The sequence below is a fragment of the Topomyia yanbarensis genome, chromosome 1 (assembly GCF_030247195.1).
Source record: "Topomyia yanbarensis strain Yona2022 chromosome 1, ASM3024719v1, whole genome shotgun sequence".
Classification (NCBI taxonomy): domain Eukaryota; kingdom Metazoa; phylum Arthropoda; class Insecta; order Diptera; family Culicidae; genus Topomyia; species Topomyia yanbarensis.
The window spans coordinates 36840817-36858241 of NC_080670.1; the positions used below are offsets into that span (position 1 = coordinate 36840817).

Sequence of the window (17425 nt, forward strand, 5' to 3'; positions counted from 1 at the left end):
AAAGATTAAGTAGAAGCGTATCAATTGACCGATACCGTTCACTGAAAAACAAAAATATGCAGAGTTAGCATACTTTCTATTCCCGTCTCTTTTATACTAATGTGATTTTTATGCATATTCTAGCATAAACTTGTAATAAGCATTCAATTAGTAGATAGACCGAATATATGCAATGCATAAAATATACAGCAGAAGAAACGAAAAGCAGATATAAAAGTATGTATAATGTATAAATAAACGGCGTGTTCGTGATACATGAGTAGTGGAAAAGCAGAACTAGACAAGCAGTACAAAACAAACAAACGAATGAAGTAGAAGAAAATAATACATGTTGCATGCAATCAGACCGCCTGAGCTCGTCCAAACGCCAGCAAATATCTTCCTACCACCAACGCAAACTACATTCTGTTAGAATCCCTTCATGCTACGCTGACCGGGAATGGATGATTTATGTGCATCGGCAAATTAATCGTACCTTAACCTATCCAATCCGATCCTCCCAAATGAGCCGAGTCGAATATACGAAGCAGAGTCGGAAAATGTTTTTTTCATTTGCCAAAATCAGGCGAAACTGACGAAAGACTACCACTAGCACTTTGCGAAATCGAAAATGAGGCAACGGGCTACGACAAAGCAAGCATGTAGCAGAGCGTTTTCATTATTCTCTCCGCACGCTCGTTTTCGCTTTGAGATTCAGAATGATATTGGTAACTTCGATATTGAGCTTACTGCTGACGAAACGAGAATACACTAGTAATGATATTTATTTGTCGATGCTCGATTCTGTAGATTTGCGACCTAATGATGGTATTGTAAGGCGGAAGCCTGATCGGTGTGCATATTTCTCATTTTAAGTATGTTCAAGTTGCATTATTAGATGCACATTGCATTAATTTCGTTTAATGAATGAGAATCGCAAATTGCTGAGCATGCATCAAAACGAAATTGAAATTTTGGATTGTCATAGGAAAACGAAAGTCGCTGCTGCTGCTACTCGTTTTCGTAGAATCGAGAGAGGAGGGGACATCGCCTTTATTGTTTTATTTTTCATACATTTAGCGACGAAAGAGGCAAGGAAAGAACGAAGATGAATTCTCTGAATTTCGTCGTTCATTGAATAGGTATGAGAATTTTAGACTCTGATACGAAGCGAACACCAGTAAAGTGTCCAACCAATCCAAGGAAGGGCCACAAACCATTCAATCACGCACACCATCTCTGCATTCACTCTCTGACCCAGCCGCCACAAACACTAAGCCAAACATACACATTCAGACATACGACTAGCAAACAACAATTGCACACACGTACTAAAAACCACAATTACTACATCACAACCACTAACAAGCTTCTACCCACATCTATTTAATTAACCTGTGCCCGATGACGAAGTCGAGCGATAAATCGAAACACAATGACCTCCACTGCGAGACCTGGCCACCAACACTGCCATTAAACTGTGGAACAATTTTTGCAAACACGGCCCACAGCTAAAATCAATCTATGCCGACCCGCTAGTCGGCCACGCCAGTGTGCACACGCTGTTGGCTATTAGTTTGGACTGGTGCTGAGTATGAAAAAAATACAAACCATAAAAAAGCCAATAACCCCTTTTTGTCTCCTCGATATACCACTATCGAGGCGTTATGCATTGGGTAATAATGTGATCATCAACCATGTTCAACAAAACATCCAAGGATCCTGTCGTTTTAGACTTTTTCCATAAAGTATATTAGAAATAATAAATACATAAAAGACGAACGAAATATCAATCTATCTTATTGGAATCGCACAGATCACACCGACCCGAGAACGTGACATTTCCATGAGTCAGAAATATTGACCGAGCTAACCAGTCTAAAAACACCGAGAAATTAGCTATCCTTATGGTAATCAAATGCACTCCTTTCCTGAACTATAGTCTCATAGCCTAGCAGGATTCACACTATCCATCACCTAAGCGAGCTGATCAATTAGGAACAAACATCAATATAACTATTTGTATCAGTACTTTCCATGCGCCTAAGTCAGCTTGTCGCTCGGTGCAAACGCCAGCGTTCCCGGGCCGTCAGACGATCGCTTTGAGATTCGTATTTTCAATTACAGACACGAAAATCTTCGTTGCCGAAATAAAACCAAACCCAACCTGTTATATATTTTCTTCCGTGCCAAGTTCTCGATCTCCCGTCGGTTTAAATACCCAATCGAACATGATATCCTTTTGCTACCGGTTTGAGACACAATGAAAGATTGCGGGAAGTATATTCGCTTACAAAATCTCCAATAGTATCGCACTATCTGAAGTACGAAATGATATCGACACTAAGTATTTATTTATTTATGTCAATGATGCGAAAATCATGAGCCAGTTGGGCATAACATGCGTGGCGACATGAAAACTGCCACATCGGAAGTGACAATAGTATAAAACATCTTGTGTTTCTTCAGACGTATATGTACCGAGATTGTCTTGGATCCGTAATCGATCCTAGTTGGCATGCTCCACGTAACTACACATATACATCCACCATATAATTAGCATGCTTGGGTTTGCTCTTGAGAAAAAAAGATGTTCAGTCAAACTATCACAAAAATATAATTTCTGAAAACTTTAGCTGTCGGTTTTGAACAAGTAAACACTTCCGACAGTTTCCGGTGCAGTGATTTGATTTTTTTCTGGAGGGAGCCCAAACGGTGCATGGCCTGACCGCAGCGAGAAATGCATTTTGCCTTCCAGTGTGGGCGTTCTCCATAGTAATCGATTCGTAGCCGGTGACGAAACCCAGTTTGCGAGATTGCTCCAGAATGTCCATGACTATCGAAACCATATTGTTAATGCCCGTTTATTTGCTACTACTGGATATTGAATTTAGAATATGCCGTCCCGTCATACAGCACGCCTAAATGTATAAGCTAGAAATCCAAACTGGCAATTTGGCTTCCGAAAGAAAGTTATCGTGTGATTTCGGACAACGGAACTTTACACTTTTTCGCAACGACACTAATCTATGGTAGATCGATGGCTGCTGCTGATGAAAAAGACTGCTCTAGTGATTTTGAAAGTTTGCATGAGTTTTCACCATTCTTTCAACTTATTCACCTATCGTATAACTTTCCACCGTTGCGACTGAATCTGCGTTTGTTCGAGCGTGCTGCAAATAATCATTACATATTGATTAATTATTTTGAGTTAAAAATTCCGATCATATTTTAAAACTTACCATTCGATTATCAAATATTGCATCATAAAATAAAATTCACGACCAAAAAATTTTGACAAATTGCGATGAACAAATAAAAAAAAACATGACTGAGTTTTTTTTAATATTTTTTTATCGGAATCTGTCAAAATTTCGCGAACCTCCGAGCGGAATAATATCGCTGTCCAATATAGCGCATTGCGCACATAATAAGTGCGACTGAAAGTGCGGAAACGCGAATAGAACTGCGCTTTTACATTGAATCGCCTTGGTGTCTATTACGCACTTATGTATTATCCAACGAGGAATAAGTGCGCCTCATACATGAAAACCGATTCAATGTAAAAGCGCACTTTTATAAGAAAAATCGCACTTTCATGGAGTCCAGTTTTAAATGCCACGAATAATATTTCGCAAGGAAAAATCTTGCCTTGGTGACAGCGCATAGAAAGCTGCGCTATCTAGCGGAAGTAATAAGAAACTTATCGTTTGTCGAACCGTGTCTCGGCTAACTGCATTTTTCGTTATCGTTTTCGCGAGAGCTGCGTCCCAGTTAAACTAATTCCGGAACCGGTTCGGATTTCTGAATGGAGTCATTATGGATTCCAAATCAAATGCAACAACCGATTCCGACTCAGAATCGGTTGTTGCATTTGATTTGGAATCCATACTGACTCCATTCAGGATTCCGAATCAAATTTCGAATGGTTTGACCGGGGTACCGCTTACGAAATGGAAACGAAATTTTTTTTCGCGAGCATTTCGCGACGTTTTTTATGCATAGGTTTTGTATAGGAAATTTCATTTCGCAAGAGGTGCATACTTAGCTTAAACGATGAATAAAGAAAAAAAAAGAAAAAGAAAACGTTTGTTACGCCACTGCGACGTTCCCGTAGCGTTTCTAAACGTCATTTCTAGAGAAAATTTAGAATAGGGCGTAAGTAACAATGAGAGATTCTCTCTGGGGTCTTTCTCTTCTGTTCATTATTCGGTCGGCTCAACATTTACTACTCAACTTTTTGCATAATATTCTAGTAATAACTATCGGCTACCGGTATGTACTGGAAAATTATTGCAAAGAGTTATAGTTACCTCGTAATAATCGAAAGAGAAAGTAAACAAAGAGAGACTCTCAATGTTACTTACGTCTTATTCTACATTTTCTCCAGATTTATGTGTTCTCATGCGGGGCGCAGAAGACGACACGAGGAGGAAATGATGAGTCGCCAAAAAGGAATCACGGTGCGAGAAACGGTCGAAGCGATGGTGAAGGAATAACGCTACACCGCACTTTCGTTCGTAGTGATGGATTGCTGATTGTGATGCTTATGAACACTATCTTCTCAAACACCAACACGTATCAGTCGATGAATGTATAAGGGCCACGTATAAGGGACCCTTACACGTGCAATAAAAGTTTCATTACTCAGTAGTGTCATTACTGGAATTGAATGGGAATTCCATCATTACTCGCCTTACACGTTCATTAAAAGTGACATTACTGCTCAGTAATGACATTACTAACACCTCGTGTAAGGGGCCCTATACAGTTTTTGAGTGATATTATGGTTACAGTTGAAACCTGGAAAATCCATCCAGCGCCAATCGTTTTTTCTCTTGTTTAGTGCTAATCCAAGATGTCGGAAGTAGTGTGCTGTATAGCGCATCATTGTACGAATACAGCGCATTACTTACGACCTGATTCCATTGTTTAGAACCAGAGAAAATGCGATTGTCGCTGGTTGGATTTTCCAGTTTTCAACTGCAAACCAGAATAGTGCTGATGCGATCAGGGTGGCCAGATATAATTACTTAATATCGGTAGGGTCACTAAAAGTTTATCGGTAGTTATCGGTAGGCCAGGTTGTTGTCCCAAAAACGTAATGTTGACATAGAATTGTAAAATACTCAAAACACAGATCTCAGACCAAATCCAACCCAAAAAATGAATGTTGAGTAGGATGTATCCAAAATCAATAAAAATCGGTAGTTTTCGGTAGGGATAACAAAATATCGGTAGTTTTGCCTTGGTCGTCTATGAATCGGTAGGGAAGACCAAAATCGGTAGGACTACCGATAAATCGGTAGGTCTGGCCACCCTGGATGCGATGCAAACTGACGCAACTACCACTACACTCACACTCAGTCTGCAGCAGTATGAACGCAAGAGGTAGGTTGAGCGAAAAAAATGTCCGCTAAAATCTGGAGGCAGGGTTGGAAAAAAATAACTTTTATCCACCAAATCCAGCTGCTCACGAGGAAAAAATACCACGCACAATACGTACATCTTCCGCGCTACCGCGTAAAACACTTTTTGGCTAATCTAGAGCGCGTCTTCACCAGAAAAAAAACTCAAATGCACATAAAATTCTAGTAATGTCAATATTTTGTAATGACACTATAATGGCACGTGTAAGGGTACCTATTTATTAACAGTTGCTCGTTAATTTTTCATCTCGTCTGCTAACAGTCATAGAATGTGCCCCCACAGTCTCCCAGCTCAAACACCGAACAAAATGTTCTCTGCTCGTTTTAAGCCCCACACTCTGTGTACAACACATACTGATACTGATACACAAATTTTTGGCACCAGTTTTCTCTTTCTCACCGCTCATCATAGCTGGCCTTGACACATTTTGTTCGCAATGTACATGAATGCATCATATTGGTATCCGTGATATTACCCGGTGTATGTATGTGTATACAGTTAACCAAAAATGCTGTGCATCTTTAGCGTTGTTTGAAAAGAGCATGAGGCTAGGGGCAGATCACTCTAAGAATGTATAACAAATTTGCATCAAATTAGAAAAAATGCATTTAATTTCCATTTTTGCACCAGCTTTGCACTCCCTCGCAGAAAAGTTTGTTTAACAAACGTCCTACGCTGATCCACTTTGTTCGACGTTTTGTTAAATGTAGGGCTAGTTTTTCTGTAGGGTTTTGACGTCTTACACGCAACGCAAACAACATTGCACGCAACGCGAAAACATTGCACGCAAAGCAAAATACATCATGAATTTCTATTTCGATTGAAATAAATGCATTTAATTTCGCTGATTTTTAAAAATGCATCACAAGTGATCTGCCCCTAGGCATGAGGCGAAACTACAGATATACACAGACTTGCGGAGACAAAAACAGTAAAACAACCATGCATGTTGACGGGTCACGAAAGATCCCATAAGCTTTGCATGGGCTTCCTTCTTCACTTCCCATCGCAAAACCAATTTTGCAACCACTTGCAATTTTTGACATTTCGCTAGTCTGTGTATAAAATGTCTGTACACGCAGAATTTTATTTATGCATCGATTGCATACTTTTCTATCTTCCTCTCGTTTCCTCTGCTGTAAATTTTATGCATCGGACATATTCGGTCTATCCACTCATTGAATGCTTACTAGAAGTATTTACTAGAAAATGCATAAAAATCACAGAAGAGGAAAAGAGACGGAAATAGAAAGTATGCAAACAATGCATATATTTTTTTCTCAGTGCAGGCGAAACCGGTTTTCTTCCGTACATTAGCTGTTTGACACAGGCGCGGTGTGCTAGTTTCGGAACCAATACCCACACAAGTTCATGTTTGACATATCATTGAGACCGGCGTTTATTCATATTGCCAAATATGCAATAGCACTGTTTATGCGGATGTGCAAGCGAAGCTAGTTTAAGGATGCCCTCTAAGAACGGTTGGTTTCAAAATCGTCCAATGAAGGACGTTCGTTGGACCAATTTGGACAACGTCCAAATAACCGTTCAACGGACGTCCATCGTTGGATCCGTGTTGAACGATTTTGAAACAATTTTTTGGACGTCTCAGTGGGTGGTGTCAGAAAGAAAAGAGCACTGGATCAGGGTGGCCAGACCTACCGATATATCGGTAATCCTACCGATTTTGGTCTTCCCTACCGATTCACAGACCACCAAGGGAAAACTACCGATATTTTGTTATTCCTACCGAAAACTACCGATTTTTATTGATTTTGGACACATCCTACTCAACATTCATTTTTGGGTTGGATTTGGTCTGAGATCTGTGTTTTCAGTATTTTACGATTCTATGTCAACACTACGTTTTTAGGACAACAACCCGGCCTACCGATAACTACCGATAAACTTTTAGTGACCTTACCGATATTAAGGAATTCTATCTGGCCACCCTGCTCTGGATACATATGAGGATGCAAGTAGGGTTACTGCGCCCTCCCAGTCAAAAAGGGCAAGTTGCTGGCTAACGGGGGGCTATTTGCCAACTCGGATGCGCTAATTGCCCATCAATTTGCCAGCAAATTGCTGGCAATTAGGGGGCTATTTCAAATGCAACGTTTGGGCGATTTGCTGCTGTTATTTTTTTGCCGCTCTACCCGCCCTTAAATCGCCCCCAAATCGTGTTGAGTTACCGACACGTAGGAGACTGGTTATGATAGGTACAACACGGATTCTCAGTACAGATACAGGCTAGTCATATGTCGTTTTCGATAGAGAACCTAGAAACTAACCCAGGTTAGTTGCTTCAAACGAACGTTTTTATTGGAACTGAGTTGGGTTCTCGCCAAACAGCGGTGGTGTGAGCGAACCCGAAATATATTTCAGGTTAGAACCCAACTCGGTTTTCAGTTCAGTGGCGCATAACCTAGGTTCGAAACTGGCTTCAAACAAACGGTTTGACAGCAGTTAGGTCCGAAACTGAGTTAGTTTCTGCCTCAAGCGAAAACGACAATAGTATCACAAAGGAAGGAGTGGAGTACGTCAGCCAAATTCGCACCCCACCGCTGCTTAGTTCCTCCATTCATCATCTCTAATAGAGAGCACTTCTCCGTAGTACGACTATGAAACTCAACAAAGTTTTTTATGCTATTGCAGAAATCAAATTGTACTGTTAAGTCGTCTTGAATCCTACCTGTGTTTTTTTTTTGTAAATCAAGCTGTTATATTTTTTTAGTTTGAACCATGTTCAAAGTACAGTACCAAAGTCATAAATGTTGCTACTTGTATTTATTTTTTTCCTATAAATTATCGTATAGACACTTTTTCATAACTATGTAGCTTCTTTAGAAACCGAATCATTAACGTTCATCATTTTGATTTTGAACCATGGTGATTACTCTATTCCTCTGATACGATGAATTGAAATGGTTTCAAATAGTAAATTACGTAAAGTTGAGAAATTCTCAATAAAAGCACATTATCCAATTTCAATTTCCGGCCGTCAAACGGCTTTCTTTATAGCGTTTTTTTTTTCTTAATTAAAGTCTCCTCCTTCCCCTCACCTGAAGCAAAAATCTCCCGGAAAGATCTTCATTAGCCCGATCAGCTTTAGCTGATTGCTTGCTTCTACTGCCTTTTTAAGAAAAGAAAAATGCCTCATCATGAGTCGCCAGCATAAGCTCGCTCTGTACTAGAGATGCTCGAATTGGGGGTTTCAAACTCAAGATTCGGAACTGACTCCAACCTGACAGTTTTATTTAGAGTTCTAGTTTAAAAATTATCAGGTTCAGATCGTGTCGGGCTTTTGAGGTTTCTGTCAAAATCAAACGCGACCCGACGAACGAATTTGTGTCAAGTTTAAAGTTCCAGTGTTCGGTTATTAGAAATATTGAGGATCAAACAAGTTCGGATGCGGATTTGGTTCGGATCCGATTCAAAAGTAATCCGATCATCTCTAGTCTCCAGCGGCATATATGTATGATCTTGGCCATGAGCCAAGGCACTCGATGAAGAGGTTGATGTTGCGGTTATTACCGCTACGGAATAAGTTTTCCCATGGAAGATTAAAATTATGTTACATAAAATTGTGCAAAAGCAGCTCAGTGAAGTGCGTGAACATGTGCGGGTCCAGGAACTACTCCGAGTAGGCTACGACAAACACGCTAATCGAATGTTTCTTCCCACGTGGAACCTTCGCTGTTCCGACCGCCGTAAAACTTGTTACTTCCATATTTCTTCCGATAGCGAACCTGAAACGGCAATTCAAACAGAACTGGTACGATGCCTGAAGCTTGCGGAGTTAAGGACTGAAGGAAGCAAGCATTCCCCAGTTCAAGTGAGAGCGTGAAGGATGGGAAAACGACAATGTAATGAAATCGAGAGTTTTGAATGAAAGATGTTCATTTGATTTAACGATCGAGCGTATTGGAAAATGGAAAATTTTCGATGGTTGAAACTGGATCTAATTCAAACTACAAATTTACTTACCAAACTACTTTATGTTTAGCAGCATTCTCGGCGGCTTTCCGCATGTTACTTCTGGGAATGAACGGAACGTTGCGCAAGCGTGCTGGTCAGTAGGAAGAACTCAATGAACGATCGATTATTTCTGTTATTTTTTCTCTTCGAAAGAAACGTTGCGTAACAATGCTTTTTTCGTTTGTTCAGTTTCCTTTCAATAATTTCCATTGAATTTCTCTTGTTCCACTCGAAGCATCTTTCTTGTAATGTTTTTACAGTAGTTTCCATTTCATTCACCCTGATATCGATTTCTTTCCTAAACCGAGCGGCTAGTTTGATTGACTCGAAACTTGTTCAACTGTTTCGATTGCTTGAACTTCCGGCACGCACCCGTACCCGTCTTCGGTGATAATTTCCCACGAAAAACGGCTTACGTATTAGCCGCACTCATCGCCACTTCCCAATTCGATCTCGGCCAGACCGACCAGATCAAGTACATCGGCAATCAACGCCGATGCTTTCTATTTGCCCAAGCTCATTGCCCTCGAACCCTCGGTGTGATGTATTTCTTTTTTTTCCTGCCAACTGGTCCGATTGTCCGATCCGATGTGAGTGAAACGAGTAAAAAGGCTTCGATCGATCGACCGGCAAACCAGGAGCACTTAGGCTACCAACCTGCGTCAGTAATCCATTTTTTGCGCTTGCCTTAATTTCATTACTATAACCATTATCGATGTTTTTTTCTTCTTTTTTTTTGGATCGTGAAGTCACTTGAAGACTCTTCACGTTCGGTTAGCCATGGATGGACCAAGCCATGTTTGCACACGTGGCGCGAACATTAGTAATCAGCAAAGTGAGTGTGAGGAGTGGTTCCGTTTTGATCGTTGCCCCTCAAGGGAAAATCGGATGTTTTGGCATCATTCATGAAAAACCGCTATTTTTTCAATGTACACATATCTATCGTATGGAGTCGATTGTCATATTTTCCGGTCGGCCGGTTTCTCATGGAATCTCCTGCTGAAGGGGAACGACTTAGAACAAAAGGTGGACCAAAGTCAAAACTTTGCCGAATCGATTCAAATAGGACGGTTTTATGTATTTTTTTGATATTACAACGTATTAAAAATAAACATTTAGTAATCATTAGGGGGTCTCAAAAATAGCGACTTTGTCGAAAGTGCTCTTAAAATTTTTGTATATTAATTTTCAATCGCTAAATTGATATTGATATTAACATTAGTTAAAAAGTGTCCACGAGCACACCTAAACGTGGGTGCGCGACGTTTGACATAAGTACGTTAGGCATACATACGTTAGGCATAAGTACATTAGGCATAATGGACGTTAGGCATAATGGACGATTGGCATAATATACGTTAGGCATTATGGACGGTTGGCATAATGTACGTTAGGTATAATGGACGGTAGGCATAATTCACAAAAATGTAAAAGTAACAGCAAGGCTTTCATTATTGTAGAGATATCAATCCTGCACATGTTTTTTCGGGTTTAACGAGAGACTCGAGACGAGAAATGAAAAATATCATGCGACATATTTATCCCTTGCAAGTGTTTCTTTTTTCCGTGGAGGAGATGAAGAAAGTATCCCTTGATTTAAGTCACCAGTTTGGTACAAGCACATTTCAAGTCTATTATATGTATAACCAATATTTGAAAATGCCAAATAATGAACAAACATTAAAGTTTTAGAGTCTATAGAAACTTGCAGTATCAGCCTTAGGCTACAGATTTTACGTTTGTGACGATACCTTTTTCGTTTCGGTATCTCGTCACAGTACACAAATAAACTCTCCCTCGTATCAGACGGTTTCCGTAGTTCTATTTTGATGGCCTCAATAATATAATCATTGATATTAATAATTTAGAAGATAATCAATACTGAAGCAGCAATATTCTTATATTCGTTGAACAAATAATAAAATCCATCATTCTTTCTTTCATGAGCTGTTCTTGAAGAGCACATATTTTCTTCTTAGACAATCGCAACGTACATGTATGTAAGAGATAATCTAAGATGCTGTTTGTTATTCATACCTTAAGGGGTTATATACAAAGTTGTGACGATCAAATGAGCTAAGTTCGTGATTTTTAGAGGGTTTTCTGCAAATTTTATTTGAAAAAGCGAAAGACAGTTCGTTAGGAGTACTATCAAAGATAGAAAAAAAATTTGATTACATTTTTTTTACAAAATTCAAAACTTTTTGAGCGACTTGGCGGAATGTCACAATTAATCTTCTTAAGTCTTTCGTTTAATTCCACTATATTAATAATAATGAGAAATAATTGCTTTTCACCATGAATCAGATACTAGTATTTCGACTATTACTTGTAGTCTTCTTCAATGTTCATATCAGTCTAAAGAAAACTGCTATTTTGGTCATTTGAAATTTATAGGTTGTACGTAGAGACATTACCGCAAGCTGAGTTTCCGAATGCCACGCCTTCGGTCTGCTTTTTTTGAGGTCAGATTTATGCAAGTATATACAGTAGAATAAAATGTTGCTCGAGTTTGATCAGCTTCTAAAGTAATGCAACCACATCTATAAAGTTCATCATTTACGCTCTTGCCATTATAGGCCATCACCGCTAAAAATTTATTTTCTTGAAGTGATAAGTTATGCCTAACGTCCATTATGCCTAACGTCCATTATGCCTAACGTATTTATGCCTAACGTTCATTATGCCTAACGTACGTATGCCAAACGTCCGTATGCCTAACGTATTTATGCCTAATGGTGTACACCCCCAAAACTTAAACAGACGTGCGGTACTGTTTTGTTTTTTCGGTGTGCTTTGTTTGTGTGTATAACTCATCCACTAAATTTTACAAACAACGCACTCAGTTCACCATCTGCAGGCGAGTAGCGGAAAGTTCTTCCCACACGTTAAAAAGGCGGATTGAAAGTAGCAATGAATTCTGCTTGTAAAACAGGTGACTCTCCTGTTAATGGGATCGAGAAAATTGCATGTCGTGGCAATTGGTTTTTCACCGCTTTTGCGTTTCTGGTATGCAGCGATCTGCTCTGGATCTGTTGTCTGGATTTAATAAGAACTTGTACTGGCTGTGCGATAATTGTGCTTGCAGTTTCAACAAGTGGATGGAGCACTAAAAAAATGTGCGAGTCGGTAGATAACCTGAACGCAGTCGTGTCTAATCTCTCCGACCGCATTGATACACATTTTCCGGCTAATTCTGGTTTTGTAGCTGAAAGGCTGGCTGTCTATCAAGCGACCTCCGGAGGATCTACCCACTCCAAAAAGAAGTCGCGAAAATTATGCTAGAATTCGCGCCACTGCAACCGCTGTCTGTGGTACTCGAGTAATTCAGCGGGAAATCAGAACAGTTGCTGATGAGCGGGAACAGTTCTGGGACTACCTGAACCGTCTCGATCCGAGCCATACAGTGAATGAAATCGTCGCTATGACCAATGCTTGGGAATAAGCCCTCCATCCCTCCGCCACAGTCCAGCTGCTGCAGCGAGCGTTCACAAGTCATCCCGGTCCTGTGTGCGGGAGTGGTAAAATGGTCTTCCAAACTTCCTACTGTGGCAACTCACCGGCAATTGCGCAAAGACGCCCCCTTTCAGGTCAGTAACCCGCAGCCGTTAACGAGTGGTACCTATCCAAACAGCATTGAGTACAACCCCCGATTTCCCGGTCACAGGGACGCATACTTGCCACCAGTCCTGAGAAAGTCCTTAGTCCCCCCATCACAGTCGAGCCCTTTCAGCCAGCGACCAGCCGCCGACCGGACCAGTGGCGGAGTTAGGACGAGGAGTCTTCCGCAAACCTACAGCAGGCAAGTATAAAGCATCTGTGAGCTCTTCCTTGCCTCAAAACTCTTCGAATTGATCAACGACGGGACAAGCTGCTACTATACTACCAAAACGTGGGTGGTATCAATTCAACCGTTGAAGAATATCGCCTTGCAGTCTCCGATAACAGTTTTGATATCATCGTCTTCGTCGAAACGTGGTTAAACGATGTCCGGTGTTCGGTACTGGATATGAGATTTTTCGTTGCTACCGGAACCTTAGAAATAGCCGTAAATCTACTGGAGGTGATGTATTAGTAGCAGTTAATCGCAGCTTGATGGCACGAGTTGTTGAGAAGACTTGCTGGGATTGCCTCGAACAGGTTTGGACGATAATCGAGCTTGGTGACCGTAAGTTGTACTTGTTGGTACGTCGCACCCGACCGAGTCCGTGACATCGAATATATTGACGCACACTGCAGTTCAGTTTTACCATCTTCAAAGACGCTGAATCGGTTGATGAGATCATCGTACGAAGAGATTTCAATCTCCCCAGCATTTCGTGGAAATCTTCCCGCAATAGATTTCTTTACTCGGATTCCGATCACACCGTACTTCTTTTAGGGGCGGCGAGGCTTCTTGACAGCTACAGCTCGGCCACGTTACTACAAATAAATCCTATCGCCAACGAGAATAACCGCCACCTTGATCTTTGTTTTGTCAGCGATCAGGTTTCTGCTACATCAGTAGTGATGGCTCCCTCTCCTCTAGTGAAACCAGTAGCACATCAACCACCATTGATCGTCGCGATTCATCGCACCCTGGCGCACGATTACAATGTTCCTCCGGCCCTCGTCTCTTACGACTTACACAAAGCTGATCATCGCAGTATCGCAGACCTGTTCTCCACTCTCGATTGATTAAATATTCGGGACCCCGAAGATGTTGACACCGCAGTTCAAACATTTTACAACGTGTTGGGTTATGTTATTGACAGGCACGTTCCGAAGAAAGTTCTTCATCAACAAACCGGCGCTCCTTGGTAAACAAGCACAATACGGCGGCTGAAGACCATTTGGAGCGCTGCTGTGCGGAGATATACTAAGTATCGCACAATCCCACTTAGAAACCATTACGTCAGTCGCAACCATGCTTATAAACGAGCTAGTCAAGATTGTTTCTTTCGATATCAGCAAAACATTCAGCGCAATCTCAAGTCGCACTCCGAACGTTTCTGGAAATATGTGAATGAACAGCGCAAGGAATCCGGACTGCCGTCATCTACGACTTTCAACCACATCCCAAGATATGTGCAGATTTTTTTCGGAGAAATTCGCGAATGTGTTTACTGGCCTAAAGCACAGAGAACAGACGTCCATCTTCAGCATTCAACTTGTGTAAAAATCTCTAACGGTTTCGAAGGTAGTTGGAAAATCTAAACCAGGTGCGCTACTGTCGTCATGTTTTTTGTGGCTGAGTTCGTCTGAATTGACAGCGGTTATTCCTCTACCCAGTCAAACTAGTCCGAAACCGGTTCGGACTTCCAGCTCAAAAGCATCAACCGGTAGAGTCGGAATCGGTTGTTTTCTTTGAGCAAGATTCCATACTTAATCCATTCAGGACTTTGAACTGGTTCCGGAAGGGGATTTGACGGATAGTTGGGATAGGTTGATGTGGCGGCGCTAGTGTTTATCGTATATTAATTCAAATGTTTACACACGTTTTTAAATATTTTTGTTCGACCATAGATTTCTGTTCTCTGTGCCTAAAAGAGTTGATCAAATTGAACTTGCTGTTAGTCAAGTTCCGGTCGTGAGCCAAACTAGCGCTACCGATGTCAATGAAACGATGATTACCATAGCTTGTTCTCGGCTAATCCGGGACCCAGCTAATTTCATTCCGGGACCCGACGGCTTCCCTTCAGTACTTTTGAAAAGGCACATCGACGTTTTAGCTACTCCACTTCTTTATTATTATTATTATTATTATTATTATTATTATTATTATTATTATTATTATTATTATTATTATTATTATTATTATTATTATTATTATTATTATTATTATTATTATTATTATTATTATTATTATTATTATTATTATTATTATTATTATTATTATTATTATTCATCTGAGTTGGAAACACCGTTCCGTACGGTACATACAACGCGCATTCGTAAATTTCATACCGTGTTTTTCCGTGTTTTTCGCGATAACTGCGGTCCAATTTACGACGAATAGACGAGTGAAGTAGTTCTCTAGTGGTGAATAGTGAAAGATTGACGCAAATCGGTGAAGAAACGGCTGAAAAAAGTGAATTTTTAGTTTTGCCCACGCGGTGCTATAGGTAAACAAACAGCCATCGCTGTGCCTACCCGCGTGGCTGCCCGGCCAGTTCATTCACTTGCTGTAGATGCCAGTCGTGAGAGTGACGGTGCCCTGAACGGGAGATATTTTTGAAGACGTAAAAAACGTGAAAAGTTTTGGAAAATTTGGAAAATTTTTTTTGACTTGTTATTTGGTGGTAGTTGAGTATAATACAGTGCGTATTAAAAAATTTGGACGTTACAGTGCGTGCCAAAAAAGTTGGAACAATAAAAAGGGCGGAATCCATTAAGTGCGTTTTTTCTTGGCGAAATTCATTCAGTTCGCTTCTCTTGGCTGTGTAGAAGTGGAAAACAAGCAGTAGCGACACTGCTCACCTACAGTGTGTCCCAAAAGTGTGGGAACACTTCGAAAAAGTCGACGTTGAAGGGGCAAATAAGGTAAGATCTTTCCTTTTCTTCACCTTTTTGTCCATTTGGGGTTGGTATCGGGTGACCGTGCCACATAGCAGTTTCCAACGTCTGGTGGTGTGATCCAAGATGGCGGCCGCTAGTAGCGGTGACCCGGGAGGGTCAAGCAAAAGAAGATTACCGGAGTATATGGACCCGACGAACAAATTCGGCGAATTGACGTTTCTGCAGCTGACAGGTAAAGACGGTGTACCTTTGCCAAGAAACCCGTTTATCATTGGAAAATCGGTTGAGGTTGCCGCTGGAGGTCCAATCGAAGGTGCGAATACCGAAGCTCAAGGGACACGGTATACCCTTCGAGTTCGGAACCCCGCCCAAGTTGCTAAGTTGCAGAAAATGAACCAGCTTATTGACGGCACTGAAGTAGTGGTTGAAGCCCATCCGAATTTGAACGTAAGCAGATGCGTAATTTCCTGCTACGATCTGATTCATATGGAAGAGAAGGATGTTTTACAGGAAATCATAAGCCAGGGAGTGATTCGTGTTCAGCGAATTACACGAAAGGAAGCCGAGAATAGAGTAAATACGCCAGCGCTAATATTGACCTTCTGCAAGACCACATACCCGGAATACATAAAGATCGGTTTGCTTCACGTTCCTACTCGCCCATACTTCCCGAACCCGATGCTTTGTTATGGATGCTTCAACTACGACCATACACGCGTTCGATGTCCTGGTCCCCAGCGATGTTTTAACTGCTCGAAAGATAAACACGGCGAAGATAAATGCAAAGAAACGGCGTACTGTCGGAATTGTGAAGGCGATCACCAACCAACTAGCCGCGAATGTCCTGTTTATAAAAAAGAAATGGAGGTCATAAAAATAAAAGTACGCGACAATCTAACATTCCCGGAAGCACGCAAACGAGCGGAACATCTAAATAAAGGCAGCTATGCTCAGGCCACAGCACAACCGAATGAGATCCTTAGCAAGCTGAAAGAGTTGGAACTGGCAATGAAGAAGAAGGACGAAACGATCGCAAAACTTCTGGCGGAGACCAAACGAAAAGACGAAAAAATCGAGCAAATGTTGGCGTACATCCATCAGATGAAACAACAGTCCGCCAGCCAAGAAAAACCACAACACAACAAAGAACAGAAGCAAACGAGCCAACCAATCGGGCCTGTGACGAGATCCAGGAACAACTCACCAGCGATAACTACGGACTCAAAACGAGGAAGACCACAGAAACAACACACCCCGTTCAGCAAACCAACGACAACCTCACCGGATAACCTAAGCCCACCACCAAAAAGAACCGCTGCCACTACCACCAACGAAACTATGGAATATTCAGACGATGAAATTGAGATTACCGAGACGCCTCCTAGCCAGCCTCTTCGATAATTCTCATTTTCATCAACGTTTGGATACCAACGACAACCCACGCACGAATACTGACCACGAGATAGATCGGTTTGGAAGAGAGGAAAGTGTAGTACTCCTTCCAACGCAAGCACAGCAGGATGAAGGAACTATCCGGGCC

General features: G+C 41.2%; 1 long non-coding RNA gene across 1 annotated transcript; it reads right to left on the minus strand.

Moving 5' to 3' along the window:
• Positions 1 to 2577: 2577 nt before the first annotated feature.
• LOC131676282 (uncharacterized) lies at positions 2578 to 3305 on the minus strand. Its single transcript, XR_009303110.1, has 2 exons — positions 3222 to 3305; positions 2578 to 3152 (listed from the first exon to the last, which is right to left on the minus strand). It is a non-coding gene; the product is annotated as an uncharacterized LOC131676282 (long non-coding RNA).
• Positions 3306 to 17425: the final 14120 nt, after the last annotated feature.